The sequence below is a fragment of the Arachis hypogaea genome, chromosome 17 (assembly GCF_003086295.3).
Source record: "Arachis hypogaea cultivar Tifrunner chromosome 17, arahy.Tifrunner.gnm2.J5K5, whole genome shotgun sequence".
NCBI lineage: Eukaryota > Viridiplantae > Streptophyta > Magnoliopsida > Fabales > Fabaceae > Arachis > Arachis hypogaea.
Window position 1 is genome coordinate 61,922,315 of NC_092052.1, and position 14,964 is coordinate 61,937,278.

The window sequence follows — 14,964 nt, forward strand, 5'->3', positions numbered from 1 at the left end:
ATCTGTGACTTCAGCTGGGAAGTATATTTTCAAAAATTCTCTCCTGAGTGTATCCCAGTTGGTAACAGTTGCTTCAGGTTGGGAGTAGTACCACTCCCTTGCCTTTCCCTCAAGAGAAAATGGGAAAGCGGTTAACAGAATGGAAGTTTCATTTGCACCATGACGCCTAACAGTAGAACAGGCTGTCTAAAAATCCCTAAGGTGCTTAATAGGCTCTTGAGCAGGTAAGCCATGAAACTTGGGCATCAAGTTGATCAGTGCGGTTTTTAGTTCAAAATCTGCAGCTGCAGTTGGGTGATGCACTTGATACGGCTGCAGTGTAAAATCTGGGGCTCCAGCTTCTTGGAGGGTAATTCTCCTAGGTGCTGCCATAGTATTTGCACGTGAATCAACTGAATCAGTAGTAAAGGAGCTTGTTTCACTCTCAGATGGCGGTTCAGATTTGCCCTCAGATGAGACTGGTGAATTGATAATAATCACTTCACCACCCTCGGAGGCTAACCAACGTCGAGTTCGTCTAATATGTGAAAGAGTTCTTTCAATTTCAGGATCTAATGGGACTAAACTTGGATTAGGCAATGAATGCGTCATTCAATGAGAAAAACAAATAGCTCATGGTAATAGAAGTAAAAAAATAAAATATGCAAATAAAAATAAAATATATACACTAATTAATAATTTAGCATACTATTGCAACTCCCCGGCAACGACGCCAAAAATTGATGCGTGGCAGAAGTTAACCAATTTAGAGATTTCAATTAAGAGACAGCGTTGCACGTATAGCTCTTAACCGGCTAAGATCTGCCTCACCAATTTAAAAAGGGTTTTCACAAATTTTAGAAATAAAATACTAGGAGTATGGGTCCCAAGTCGTCTCCCAACGAGTTGCAGGAAAGAGTGTTATTTTATTAACTAGGGGTTTTCAGAAAAATTGAGTTTTGATAATGAGTAATTAAAATGCTTAAAAATTAAGACAATAAAAATAAACTTGAGAATGATTATTGGTAGTCTAAATAAAAGGCCTTGACTGGGGGAATAATTAAGTGGAACTTCTATCCTTGTTGGGATCTTCTCAAGTGTGGTGTAAAAAGGTTGTTGTTCTCACTCGATTACCCCTTACTAAATAAGGGAAAGTATGGTGATTGAACTAACTCTTACCCTCAGATCCTAGTCCTCTCCCTTGGTGAGGTCTAGTTTTAGTACGTATGGAATTAGCTAACAACGTCCAGTTTAACCAAGCACTTGAGCATTCCAACTCAAGTATCGCCTCTTAATCAACCCCCATGTCAAGTAGAAATTCTACTCCATTGACATGAAATCAATAATCATAAAAATATGAGAAGACATAATTAATTAGAATAAAATAGAGAATTAAAATTAATTAAAATAAAAATAATTCTATATATTAATAAATTCAAAACGCAACATAATTATCTGAACAGAGTCAATGAGTAACTAATTGAAAATAAGAGAATAAGGAAACAAACTAAAGTACTGTCTTCAACGGAGGTAATGACTCTCAGCATCCAAAAATCCAAGCAAAAGCATAAACTATCAATGTAATGCCAATCTAGAAACTCATATCTAAAACTGAAGTAAGCTTACTGTGATCAATCCCAATGTGTGTGGATGCTTCTTTGAGTTTTTGCATGTTCCCTAGGTTTAGTCTGTGTTTCTGGGCCGAAAACTGGGTCAAAAAACGGCCCGAAATTGCCCCCAGCGTATTCTGTCATTTTTGCAGATCGCGCAGGTCAGGTGTACGCGTCGTTCATGCGTTCGCGTCAGTCGGCGATTTTCCTTGTCACGCGTTTGCTTCGTCTACGCGTTCGCGTCACTCGTGCAGACTCCAATCCACGTGTTTTCGTCAGGCACGCGTTCGTGTCGCTGCGAATTCTCCATTTTGCGCGTTTGCATGGGCCATCCGCTCGCGTCATTGCTCGCTGGTCATCTCTTTAGTTTCTTGTGTTCCTTCCATTTTTGCAAGCCTCCTCTCCAATTTCCAAGTCATTCATGCCCTATGAAGCCTGAAACACTTAACACACGGATCACGGCATCGAATGGGATAAAGGAGAATTAAAATACATAATTAAAGGTCTCTAGGAAGCAAGTTTCCAACCATGGAGTGATTTTGGGATGGAATTGTAAATACATGCTAATCATATGAATAAGTGCGTAAAGATTTGATAAAACCACACAATTAAACCCAAGATAAATCATAAAATAATGGTTTATCAATATGCCCACCTTGAAGCAAGCTTATTGTCTTTCTCTTTTCTTTCTTAGCTTAGCTTATTGGGTGCTTTCCACTATGAGTTTAGCTTTGATTCTAAGTGCTTTGTTTTCAAGTTTTACCACTTGATACATAAGCACCACAAGCATGTGACCAGAGGACTCTTTGAGCCTTATATTTGTTTCTTTCTTTTCTTTATAGTCATTGATGCTCAGAGCCTTGAGGTTGAGGGAGTGCTTTGCACTTTTGATCCTAGCCTTGACTCTAAGTATTTTGTTTTCAAGTTTTTCTTGATACATAAACACCACAAGCACTTGACTAATGGTTAGTTATTGGTACTCAGAGCCTTCGGCTTCTCTTTCTTTCCCCTTTCTTACTTAATCATGAATTTGTGACTTTTGCTTCTTCAAATTTCTAAATAATTTGTAAGGATTTCATAAAGTTTCTCTAAACTAAAACCTCAAACAATCAGGTTCAAACGTGTTGAGCGAAACAATTATTTTAGCCTCTCAATACTCTTATGATCATGCTAGTTTCTTCTTTATTCAACCCTTGTTTGTTTTCATTTATGTTCATGATTCCTACTTGCCTTGACTAACAAGTTTCAATATAGTGAATATAATGAAACCGCAGCATGATGCAACTCACAATAATACTCCTAATATGCTCATACTAGAAAGGAAAATCACACATGCATACACTAGAAATAGAAGACAATCATGCATTCAGTTGAAAGTAAAGAAGGAAAATAAGAGGAAAAGAAACTTAGCCACCTTGAGGATCACTCATCTTCATTGTTATTGTCATTTTTCTTATTAACTTCCTCTCCAACACCAAACTTGGAATAGTTGCTTGTCCTCAAGCAACAACAAAAAAATAGTGGTGATGAAATTATGATAAATCATGTATATCTCCAAAAAGTGATGTAGGTAATGCATGCTTTTATTCAAATAAAGCAAGCAAAATTAAAGACAAAATAACAAAATAAAAGAAATAGATAATATGATTGTATGAAAAAGTGGGTTGTGCATGATACATTGCATGGAGAATACGTGCTAGGACCAAACTTGGTGTGACACTTTCATCTTGGAACTATGCTAAGTACCCTAGTGATGATTAAGATTCATGTAGTTGTAGGACAACACCAAACTTATTCCATACAATCATATACTAAATTATTTAAAAGTTAAAAAAGTATAGCAAGAAATTTAGTTACCAATTGTTGGGTTGCCTCGCAACAAGCGCTCTTTTAACTTCACTAGCTTGACGATTGATCCTTACTAAGTTGGGGATGGATCGTTGTGCTTCATCTTCTCCTCTCTCACTCTAAACTTCCATCCAATGTCCTCTTTGGTGATCTTATCTCCAGGTGAAAGGTCACTTGTAGGGATTTTCTTATCTCATCAACCTCTGGGCTTCTTCAAATTCTTCTCTTCCCCCTTGGGTGGTGGTACACACTTAACACTAGACTTAGACTCAATTTCAAGAGGGTTCTTGTTGGTTGCCAAAAATAGAGGATTAGGTTGCAAATTCTTGTAAGCTCCTTTGGTGCCTTTGGCTTGTTGCACCACTTCTATTTTTTCTTTTACTTTCAAATATGGAGGTGATTCATTAGGTGCTTCCTTCAAGTTTGGATCCATTGACTCAACCTTCATGCAATTGTTCTTTCCACTTGAATGGTGCATAGTCTTGAAAACATGAAACACTAAGTGTTTATCATGCACCCTCAACATAATTCACCCATCTCAATATTAATTAAAGCTCTGCTAGTAGCTAAGAAGGGTCTCCTAAGAATGATGGATGCATTTTTATCTTTCTCCATATCAAGGATGATAAAATCAGCTGGGAGGAAGAACTTTCCTACTTTCACCAAGACCTTCTCTATGATGTGTGAGCATCTTGTTTTTAGTTGGATTTATTTAGTTTTACTTGATTTCAGAGCAAAAATCCCCTTTGGATGTTACTTTGAGTTGTTTTACTATTTTTTATGATTTCAGGTGAAATTTGGAGCAGTTTGGCATAGTTTGGAGCTAAAAAGGAAAAAAGCTAGCAACACTCCCCTTGGCGCTAAACGCCCAACAGCAAGGGACTCAAGACCAGAAGCGCACTACCCCCCTTAGGGCATTAAACACCCAAAATGGCATTTAACGGCAGCAGCAGTCTGAATTCACTCTCCCTTGGGCTTGTCAAGTGGATTTAGCATTTATTAGTTATATTTTATTTTCCTTTTGTAATTTTTATTTACGAACAATATCTTTTATTCTTAGGTTTTATTATTTTATTTTATTTCCATATCAAATTAGGTTAGTATAAAAGGAAAAAGATCACTTGTGACTCGAATCCTCTCCCTTTCGCACGTTTTTCAGAACCCTAGTTTCTCTGTAAGTCATGAGCAACTAAACCTCTTGGTTAAGGTTAGGAGCTCTGTTTATTTCTATGGATTAGAATTATTGCTTTGCTATTTTAATTAATGTATTGATTTAATTCTAAGGATTATTTTCGTTCTTAATCTTATGAATCTTGGTGGAATGAGAGTATGACCCTTATTCTACCTGAGTTCTTGTGATTCTTGAGAGAGTTATCTCGCTTGAACAACAGCTTGAAAACAAATTCCTCCTAAATTCCTAATTACACAAACTAATTGGGATATGTGACATATAATCCTGTTAGCTTTGGGTAATTAGGGGTTTTGTGGCCATAAACTAGTTTTTGAACTTAACCCTCTAATTGGAATTAAGTAGTGGTTAATGAAGGTTAGAGGATGCTAAATCACTAAGAGATTAGGGTTTAGACATTTACAATTTACCATGGAATGAATCATACATTGTTATAATAGTTGGTAAGAACTTTTAATCCAGAAAGATAAACATCTCCGAAGCCTTAACAGTTTTCTTATACTGTTTTTTTACACCAAACCCATTTATTGCTTTCTTTACTTGCTTATTTACTATTTTATGCATTTCAACCATCAAACCTCTTTTCTACTTGCATAACTAAGTCCAACTGGATAACCATTGTTGCTCAGTCCGACAATTCTCGTGGGATCGACCCTCACTCACCTGAGGTATTACTTGGATGACCCGGTGCACTTGCCGGTTAAGCTGTGGATATTCTCAAAATCCGCACCACTCTACCACTCCTTATGCATGCTTCATAGATCTATCAGCCAATTGTAGAACTATTTTCGTTGGCCTCATCTCATGAATTTATAGCTTCTTCATCACAGAGAGAGGCATTAGATTGATAATTCACCCTAGAGCACACAATGCTCTTTCAAAGGTTGTTTCCAATGGTGCAGTGAATTTGGAAGCTCCCTGGATATTTCTTCTTTCTTGGCAAATCCCTTTGAATTTTGGCACTACATTCTTTAGTCATGACCGCAGTTTGACCCCTTCAAGGATCTTTTCTTGGATAACAATTCCTTCGTAAACTTAGCATACGTTGTCAATTGTTCAAGTATTTCTCTGTATTGAATGTTAATGTGGAGTGTTGATACGGGATTTTACAATCTCGCATAACTACCAGCAAGTGCACCGGATCGTACCAAGTGATAAACTCATGGTGAGTGAATGTCGATCCCATGAGGATTAAGGAATTAAAAAAGTAATGGTTGATTGAGTATTCTAGTAAGACAATTCACAATTTGATGAGGAACATTTGATAATATAAGCATGAATTTTAAATGACTTGAGCAATAAGTAAATGGAGGCAATAAATGACTGGAAAACAAAGAACGTAAATGTAAAATTGTTGGGAGTTTAAATTGCTTGAATGTAAATACTAAGAAAGTAAATTTAAAGAAAAGTAAATTGTGAGATTGTAAAGTAAGCAATGTAAATGAGCATTAATTAAAAGCAATTAATAAAGAAAGGGAATAATAGAATGAGGGAAGATCATTGGGGTACATAGCTATTGAATTCTCTAGATCAAATAGTTTTTCATCTCAATTTCAATCATGCAATCATTGATCTCTTGGCAAATTGATGAGCGGATAATTTATACCCATTTTGGCATTGTTTTTACATAGTTTTTAGTATGTTTTAGTTACTTTTTATTATACTTTTATTAGTTTTTATGCAAAAATCACATTTCTAGACTTTACTATGAGTTTGTGTGTTTTTCTGTGATTTCAAATATTTTCTGGCTGAAATTGAGGGACCTAAGCAAAAATCTGATTCAGAGGTTGAGAAAGGACTGCAGATGCTGTTGGATTCTGACCCTCCTGTACTCGAAGTATATTTTCTGGAGCTATAGAAGCCCAATTGGCACGTTATTAATTGCGTTGGGAAGTAGACATCTTGGGCTTTCTAGAAATATATAATAGTCCATACTTTGCCTGAGATTTGATGGCCCAAACTGGCGTTCAAACGCCCACTAGAGACCCTTTTCTGGAGTAAAACGCCAGAACTGGCACCAGAACTGGAGTTAAACGCCCAAACTCGCACCCAAGCTGGAGTTTAACTCCAAGAATGGCCTATGCACGTGAAAGCTTCAATACTCAGCCCAAGCACACACCAAGTGGGCCCCCGAGGTGGATTTCTGCATTCTCTGCACTTAGTTACTTATTTTTTGTAAACCCTAGTAACTAGTTTAGTATAAAGAGAATTTTTTACTATTGTATTCGTATGCTATCATAATATCATACATTGGACTTGGAGGCTGGCCACACGGCCATCCCTAGACTATTTTCTCTTATGTATTTTCTACGGTGGAGTTTCTACACCTCATAGATTAAGGTGCGGAGCTCTGCTGTTCTTCATGAATTAATGCAAGTACTATTGTTTTTTCTTTCAATTCATGCCTACTTCTTCTCCAAGATATACTCTTGTACTTAATTCAGTTAAGTCAGAATGAAGGGGTGACCCGTGACAATCATCCAATCTTCGTTACTCGCTTAGCCAAGATCCGCGTGCCTGACAACCACAAAGCGGTCTACATGATGTTCAACGTAGTCATTGGACGACAGTCGGATATATTCTCTTGGGTATCTAATACACGAACCGAGTCTGTGAGATTAGTATCTTCGTGGTATAGACTAGAACCATTGGCAGCCATTCCTGAGATCCGGAAAGTCTAAACCTTGTCTGTGGTATTCCGAGTAGGATTTGGGAAGGGATGACTGTTACGAGCTTCAAACTTGCGAATGTTGGGCGCAGTGACAGTATGCAAAAGGATAAGGGTCCTATTCTGACGCCAGTGGGAACCGACAGATGATTAACCGTGCGGTAGCTGTACTTGCTATTTTTCATCCGAGACGAGAAATCCGACAGTTGATTAGCTGTGCAGAGATAGTACCTGGTATTTTTCATCCGAGAGGATCATACAGCTTGCCATGGAAGGGAGCATGCATGGTTGGAAGAAGACAATAGGAAAGCATTGGTTCAGAAGCAACAAAGCATCTTCACACGCTTATCTGATAATCCCACGAATGAATTATATAAGTACCTTTATTTTATTTTATGTTTTATTTATCTTTTAATTATCAAATTCTCATAACCATTTGAATCCACCTGACTAAGATTTACAAGATGACCATAGCTTGCTTCAAGCCGACAATCTCCATGGGATCGACCCTTACTCACGTAAGGTATTACTTGGACGACCCATTGCACTTGCTGGTTAGTTGTGCGGAGTTGTGAAAAGTGTGAATCACAATTTCGTGCACCAAGTTTTTGGCGCCGTTGCCGGGGATTGTTCGAGTTTGGACAACCGAGGATTCTCATCTGGTTGCTTAGATTAGGTAATTTTATTTTAATTAAGCTTTTTATTTTTATTTTTGAAAAATTCAAAAAATATAAAATAAAAAAAAATTGTTCTTCAGAGTTTTTAAGAATGAATTCTAGAGTTTCATGAGATATGTTGAAGCCTGGCTGGCTGTTAAGCCATTCTAATCTTTTGGACTGAGGTTTCCACTTATCTTTGTAGGAGCCTTTGGATTCCTATCTATTTGGTTGTTGTATGTAATGCTCTGCTAAAGCTTGGCTGGCTATTTGGCCATGTCTAATTCTTTTGGACCGAAGCTTTAGACTAACATTGCACGAATCCTGGAATTCTTATTAAAAATTTTGAATGTCTTTATTTTCTTTTTCCAAAATAATTTTCGAAAAATATAAAAAAAAATTAATAAAATTATAAAACCAAAAAAATTTTGTGTTTCTTGTTAGAGTCTTGTGTCAAATTTTAAGTTTGGTGTCAATTGCATGTTTTAATTTTCCTTAAATTTTCGAAAATATATACATTGTGCTCTTCTTTGATCTTCAAGTTGTTCTTGATGATTTTCTTTGTTTAATCTTGTAATTTTCTTGTTTTGTGATTTTTGTTATTTTTGATATGCATTTTCGAATTCATAGTGTCTAAACACTAAAAATTTCTATGTTTGGTGTCTTGCATGTGTTTCTTTTCTTAAAAATTTTCAAAAATATGTTCTTGATGTTCATCATGATCTTCAAAGTGTTCTTGGTGTTCATCTTGACATTCAAAGTGTTCTGGCATGCATTATTTGTTTTAATCTTAAATTCTTATGTCTTTGTGTCATTTTGTTGTTTTTCTCTTTTCTCATTAATTCAAAAAAATCAAAAATAATATCTTTCCCTTATTTTGCTCATAAATTTCGAAATTTTGGGTTGACTTAGTCAAAAAAATTTTAAAATTTAATTGTTTCTTGTTAGTCAAGTCAAAATTTCAATTTAAAAACTTTATCTTTTCAAATCTTTTTCAAAAATCAAATCTTTTTCATTTTTCTTTCATATTTTCCGAAAATTTTTTAATTAATTTTTAAAATATTTTTCTTATTTTCGAAATTAATGCTAACATTTAATGTTTTGATTAAAAAATTTCAAGCTTGTTACTTTCCTATTAAGAAAGGTTCAATCTTTAAATTCTTGAATTATATCTTTTAAATTTCTTTTTCAAATCTTTTTCAAAATAAATTTCAATCATATCTTTTTCAAAATTTAATTTCAAAATCTTTTTCTAACTTCTTATCTTTTCAAAATTTATTTTCAAAATCTTTTTCAATTAACTACTTGACTTTTTTTTATTTTAAAAAGTTTACTATTTCTTATCTTTTTCAAAACCACCTAACTACTTTTCTCTCTCTAATTTTCGAAAACCACTAACAACTTTTTTCAAAATTCGAACCCTCTCCCTCTCTCTGTGTTCAAATTCTTTTATTCCCTCTGTACCTCATTCTTCTACTCACATAAAGGAATCTCTATACTGTGACATAGAGGATTCCTCTTCTTTTTTGTTCTCTTCTTTTTCATATGAGCAGGAACAAGGATAAGAACATTCTTGTTGAAGCTGATCCTGAACCTGAAAGGACTCTGAAGAGGAAGCTAGGAGAAGCCAAAGCACAACACTCTGGAGAGGACCTTACAGAAATTTTCGAAAAAGAAGTAGAGATGGCAGCCGAAAATAACAATGGTGGAGATACAAGGAAGATGCTTGGTGATTTTACTGCACCAACTTCTGACTTCTATGGAAAAAGCATCTCAATCCCTGCAATTAGAGCAAACAACTTTGAGCTTAAGCCTCAATTAGTTTCTCTAATGCAGCAGAATTGCGAGTTTCATGGACTTCCATTGGAAGATCCTCATCAGCTCTTAGCTGAATTCTTGCAAATTTGTGACACTATTAAGACCAATGGGGTTAATCCCGAGGTCTACAGATTTATGTTTTTCCCTTTTGCTGTAAGAGACAGAGCTAGGATATGGTTAGACTCACAACCTAAAGAAAGCTTGAACTCTTGGAAAAATTTGGTTAATGCTTTCTCGGCCAAATTCTTTTCACCTCAAAAGTTGAGCAAGCTTAGAGTGGAAGTCCAAATCTTCAGACAGAAAGAAGGTGAATCCCTCTATGAAGCTTGGGAAAGATACAAGCAATTGATCAAAAGGTGTCCTTCTGACATGCTTTCAGAATGGAGCATCATATGTATATTCTATGATGGTCTATCTGAATTGTCCAAGATGTCATTGGACCACTCTACTGGTGGATCTCTTCATCTGAAAAAAATTCCTGCAGAAGCCCAGGAACTCATTGAAATGGTTGTAAATAACCAGTTCATATATACTTCTGAAAGAAATCCTGTGAATAATTGGATGACTCAGAAGAAAGGAGTTCTTGAGATTGATACTCTGAATGCCATATTGGCTCAGAACAAAATATTGACTCAGCAAGTCAATATGATTTCTCAGAATCTGACTGGAATGCAAGCTACATCTAGCAGTGCTAAAGAAGCCTCCTCTAAAGGAGAAGCTTATGACCTTGAGAATCCTGCAATGGAAGAAGTGAATTACATGGGAGAATCCTATGGAAACACCTATAATCCTTCATGGAGAAATCATCCAAATTTCTCATGGAAGGATCAATAGAAACCTCAACAAGGCTTTAATAATAATAATGGTGGGAGAAATAGGTTTGGCAATAGCGAGCCTTTTCTATCATCTTCTGAGCAACAGACAGAGAATTCTAAGCAGAGCCTCTCTGACTTAGCAACCGTAGTCTCTGATCTATCTAAGACCACTCTCAGTTTCATGACTGAAACGAGGTCCTCCATCAGAAATTTGGAGGCACAAGTGGGTCAGTTGAGTAAAAGAGTTACTGAAACTCCTCCTAGTACTCTCCCAAGCAATACAGAAGAAAATCCCAAAAGAGAGTGCAAGGTCATAAATATACCCAACATGGCCGAACCTATAGAAGAGGAAGAGGCAGTGATTTCCAGTGAGGAAAACCTCAATGGACGTCCACTGACCACTAAGGAGTTCCCTCCTGAGGAACCAAAGGAATCTGAGGCTCATACAAAGACCATAGAGCTTCCACTGAACATAGTGTTGCCATTCATGAGCTCTGATGAGTATTCTTCCTCTGAAGAAGATGAAGATATTGTTGAAGAGCAAGTTGTTCAGTACCTAGGAGCAATCATGAAACTGAATGCCAAGTTAATCAATAATGAGACTTGGGAGGATGAACCTCCATTGCTCATCAATGAACTGAATGCCTTGGTTCAACTGAAATTACCTTAGAAGAAACTGGATCCCAAAAAATTCTTAATACCCTGTACCATAGGCACCATGAACTTTGAGAAGGCTTTGTGTGACATGGGGTCAGGAATAAACCTCATGCCACTCTCTGTAATGGAGAAACTAGGGATCTTTGAGGTACAAGCTGCAAGAATCTCACTAGAGATGGCAGACAAATCAATGAAACAGGCTTATGGACTTGTAGAGGATGTCTTAGTAAAGGTTAAAGGCTTTTACATCCCTGCTGATTTCATAATCCTAGACACTGGGAAAGATGAAGATGAATCCATTATCCTTGGAGGACCCTTCCTAGCCATAGTAAGAGCTGTGATTGATGTGGACATAGGAGAGTTAATCCTTCAATGAATGAGGACTACCTTGTGTTTAAGGCTCAAGGATCTTCTTCTGTAACCATGGAGAACAGGCATGAAAAGCTTCTCTCAATACAGAGTAAAACAGAGCCCCCACACTCAACTTCTAAGTTTGGTGTTGGGAGGCCACCATCAAGCTCTGAGTCTCTGTGAGGCTCTCTAAGAGCTCACTGTCAAGCTATTGACACTAAAAAAGCGCTTATTGGGAGGCAACCCAATGTTAATTAATTATATTTATTTATTTTCCATTGTTATTTTATGTTTTCTTTAGGTTGATGATCAAGTGGAGTCATAAAAATAGCTGCAGAATTAAAGCAAAATCAAAAACAGCATCAAAAATAGCACACCCTGGAGGACAGGCTTACTGACGTTTAAACGCCAATAAGGATAGCAGAATGGGCATTTAACGCCCAGTCTGGCAGCATTCTGGGTGTTAAATGCCAGAATAGGCAGCACTCTGGGTGTTTAATGCCAGAAAAGGGTGTCTGGTGTCTGGCTGGTGTTAAACGCCAGAAATGGCAGACAGACTGGCGTTTAACGTCAGAAAAGATAGCAGAGTTGGCGTTAAACGCCAGAAATGGCACACAGAGGGCCTTTAAACGCCAGAAAGGTGCAGGGAGCAGAATTCCGTGACACCTCAGGATCTGTGGACCCCACAGGATCCCCACCTACCCCAACTCACTCTCTCTCCTCTTCACACCTCTCCATAACACTCTTCCCCAAATACCCTTGACCAATCCCATCAATACCTCTTTCCCAAATACCGTTCACCTATCAAATCCTACCGTCTTCCCTACAACCTCTTCACCACTCACATCCATCTATCATAAAACCCCACCTACCTCACCATTCAAATTCAAACTACTTCCCTCCCAAACCCACCCATTCTCACATGGATTCCCTGATAAACCTATATTTTATGATATATATTATGCTCAATTTGAGTGATTTATTCAATCCTTCACCCACTTATTCATGTTAATTGCATGGTTTTACTTTCCCTTCCTTATTATGTGATGTATGTGAAAAACATGTTTCCTATGCTTTAAAAATAATTATTTTAATTACCCTTTACTTCCATTCGATGCCGTGATTCGTGTGTTGAGTAGTTTCAGATCTTCTAAGGCAGGAATGACTTAAAGGATGGAAAGGGAACATACAAAAATGGAAGGAAAGCACAAAATGGAGTTTTTGAAGAAACTGGCAGTGACGCGATCGCATGGACGATGCGGCCGCATGCCAACGCAAAATAGCAGTGACGCGACCGCGTGATTGACACGATCGCGCGCCATAAGCGAAACGCATATGACGCGGACGCATGACAGAAGCGACTGCGTGACAAGAAAAACTCCAAATGACGCAACCGCGTGACCCACACAGACACGTGACAGAGGCCACGCACCATAAAGTACAGAAAACGCTCCCAGCGATTTCTGAAGCCCTTTTTGGCCCAAATCCTAGTCCAGAAGGCACAGATCAGAAGTTATGAAGTGGGGGAATGCATCCATTAGGAGGAGAGTCTCCAATTTAGTTAGTATTGATGAATTAGATGTAGTTTGGCGGGAGAGGTTCTCTCCTCTCTCTTTTAGTATTTAGAATTAGGATTTCTTTTGCTTTCAGGATTATTTCTTTTTATCAGGTTCAACATTCCTTTTTATTTATCTTATCAATTTAGTTTATGAATTCTTCTATGTTACAGATTATTCTTTGAATTAATGTTATTTGAGGTATTTCAGTTTATTATTGCTCTCTTTTATTTATTTTACTATTGCTTCCAATCTGAAGACATTTTTATTCCAGTAGATTTACTTTTTCCCTTTTGGTCTTGGTTAAGAAATCAGTAACTCAGGAGTTATCAAACCCAACGTGATCGATAATTGTTATCTTTGCTAATTGAATTGAACTTCAATAATCCAAATCTTTTTCTAGGAATTAACTAGGATTTGAAGATCAAGCTAATTAGTCACTTGACCTTCCCTTGCTCTAGTAAAGGTTAACTAAGTGGAATTAAGATTCAATTTTCATCATCATTGATAAGGATAACTAGGATAGGACTTCTAATTTCTCATACCTTGCCAAAAGTGTGTTTTACAGTTATTTATTTATTTTATAATCTTTTACTTATTTTAATTGCAATTTAAATTACTTGTTCCTCATCTTCAAAACCCCGATTTACAATCTTCATAACCAATGATAAGAACATACTTCCCTGCAGTTCCTTGAGAAGACGACCCGAGGTTTAAATACTTCGGTTATCAATTTTAAGGGGTTTGTTACTTGTGACAACGAAAACGTTTGTAAGAAAGGTTGATTGCTTGGCTTAGTAACTATATTTGCAACGAGTGTTTACTATAACCTCTAAACCATCAATCTTCAGTTCTTTTTCAAAATGGCGCCGTTGCCGGGGAATTGCAATCGTGTGCCTTATTATTGGTTATTGTAAATATTTTTCTTTTACTTGTTTATTTGTCTTTATTTTCTCCTTTTACTTCCATTAGCTACTATGATATCTCACCCCCCTCGCTTTGAGTTTGGTTCTAATATTGTTGAAAGGAGTGAAAGTTATAATAGGAACATGCATCAAGGTCAGAGCAATGAAAGATGGATGGAGCCAAGAGGATCTGATCAACCCTTTAGGCAACAACACCCTCGAAGATATCATGGACAAAGACCATTCTACAATGCATACCAAGCCAATAGACATGGTGGACAACCTTGTAGTTACCAACAAGCCCCACCTTGTGCTTATAGACCATCCTCTCAACGTAACTTCAAACAACCACACTCACAAGCTCCTTTTCACCATTCACCACCTTATGATCCTCATTTACCCCAATTCCAATCCAATTACTCCCAAACACCACCACTTTCCCGTGTACCACGTCCAAATTCATCACCCCGAGAATTAGAGGTTCGCCTCAAGGAAACAGTAGATCAACTTCAAACAACCCTTCATCAACTGGAGCAAGCTATAAGTCAATTATCTTCTAGACGTTCGAACATTCAAGGACCTTCCACAGCCCCATGTGGACAATCTAAAGAAGAGCGTAGCATGAAGGAGATACTAGAAACTCCAGTTGAAAGAACAAGGCATGACTTCGTACTGGAACAAGTAGAGGAAGCTATCATTGTAAACAAAGAAGAGTTGGTTGAATACTTAGGAGACGCTGAACTTCCATGGGAATCCAGAGTTATGGAGAATTCTGTCAAAAATGTTACAATTGATGCTAAGGAGGATAGTGCACAACTCCCAAAGCAAGTCTTTTATGAAGAACTAGACGGAATAATCCAAGAAGCAAGTTTCTTTGATGATGATAATCTCAAGTCAAGTTCTCCCAGTAAT

General features: G+C 37.1%; 1 non-coding gene across 1 annotated transcript; it reads right to left on the reverse strand.

Annotated features, from left to right (window-relative positions):
• Positions 1–10,035: 10,035 nt before the first annotated feature.
• LOC112768862 (small nucleolar RNA R71) lies at positions 10,036–10,143 on the reverse strand. Its single transcript, XR_003186243.1, has one exon. It is a non-coding gene; the product is annotated as a small nucleolar RNA R71 (small nucleolar RNA).
• Positions 10,144–14,964: the final 4,821 nt, after the last annotated feature.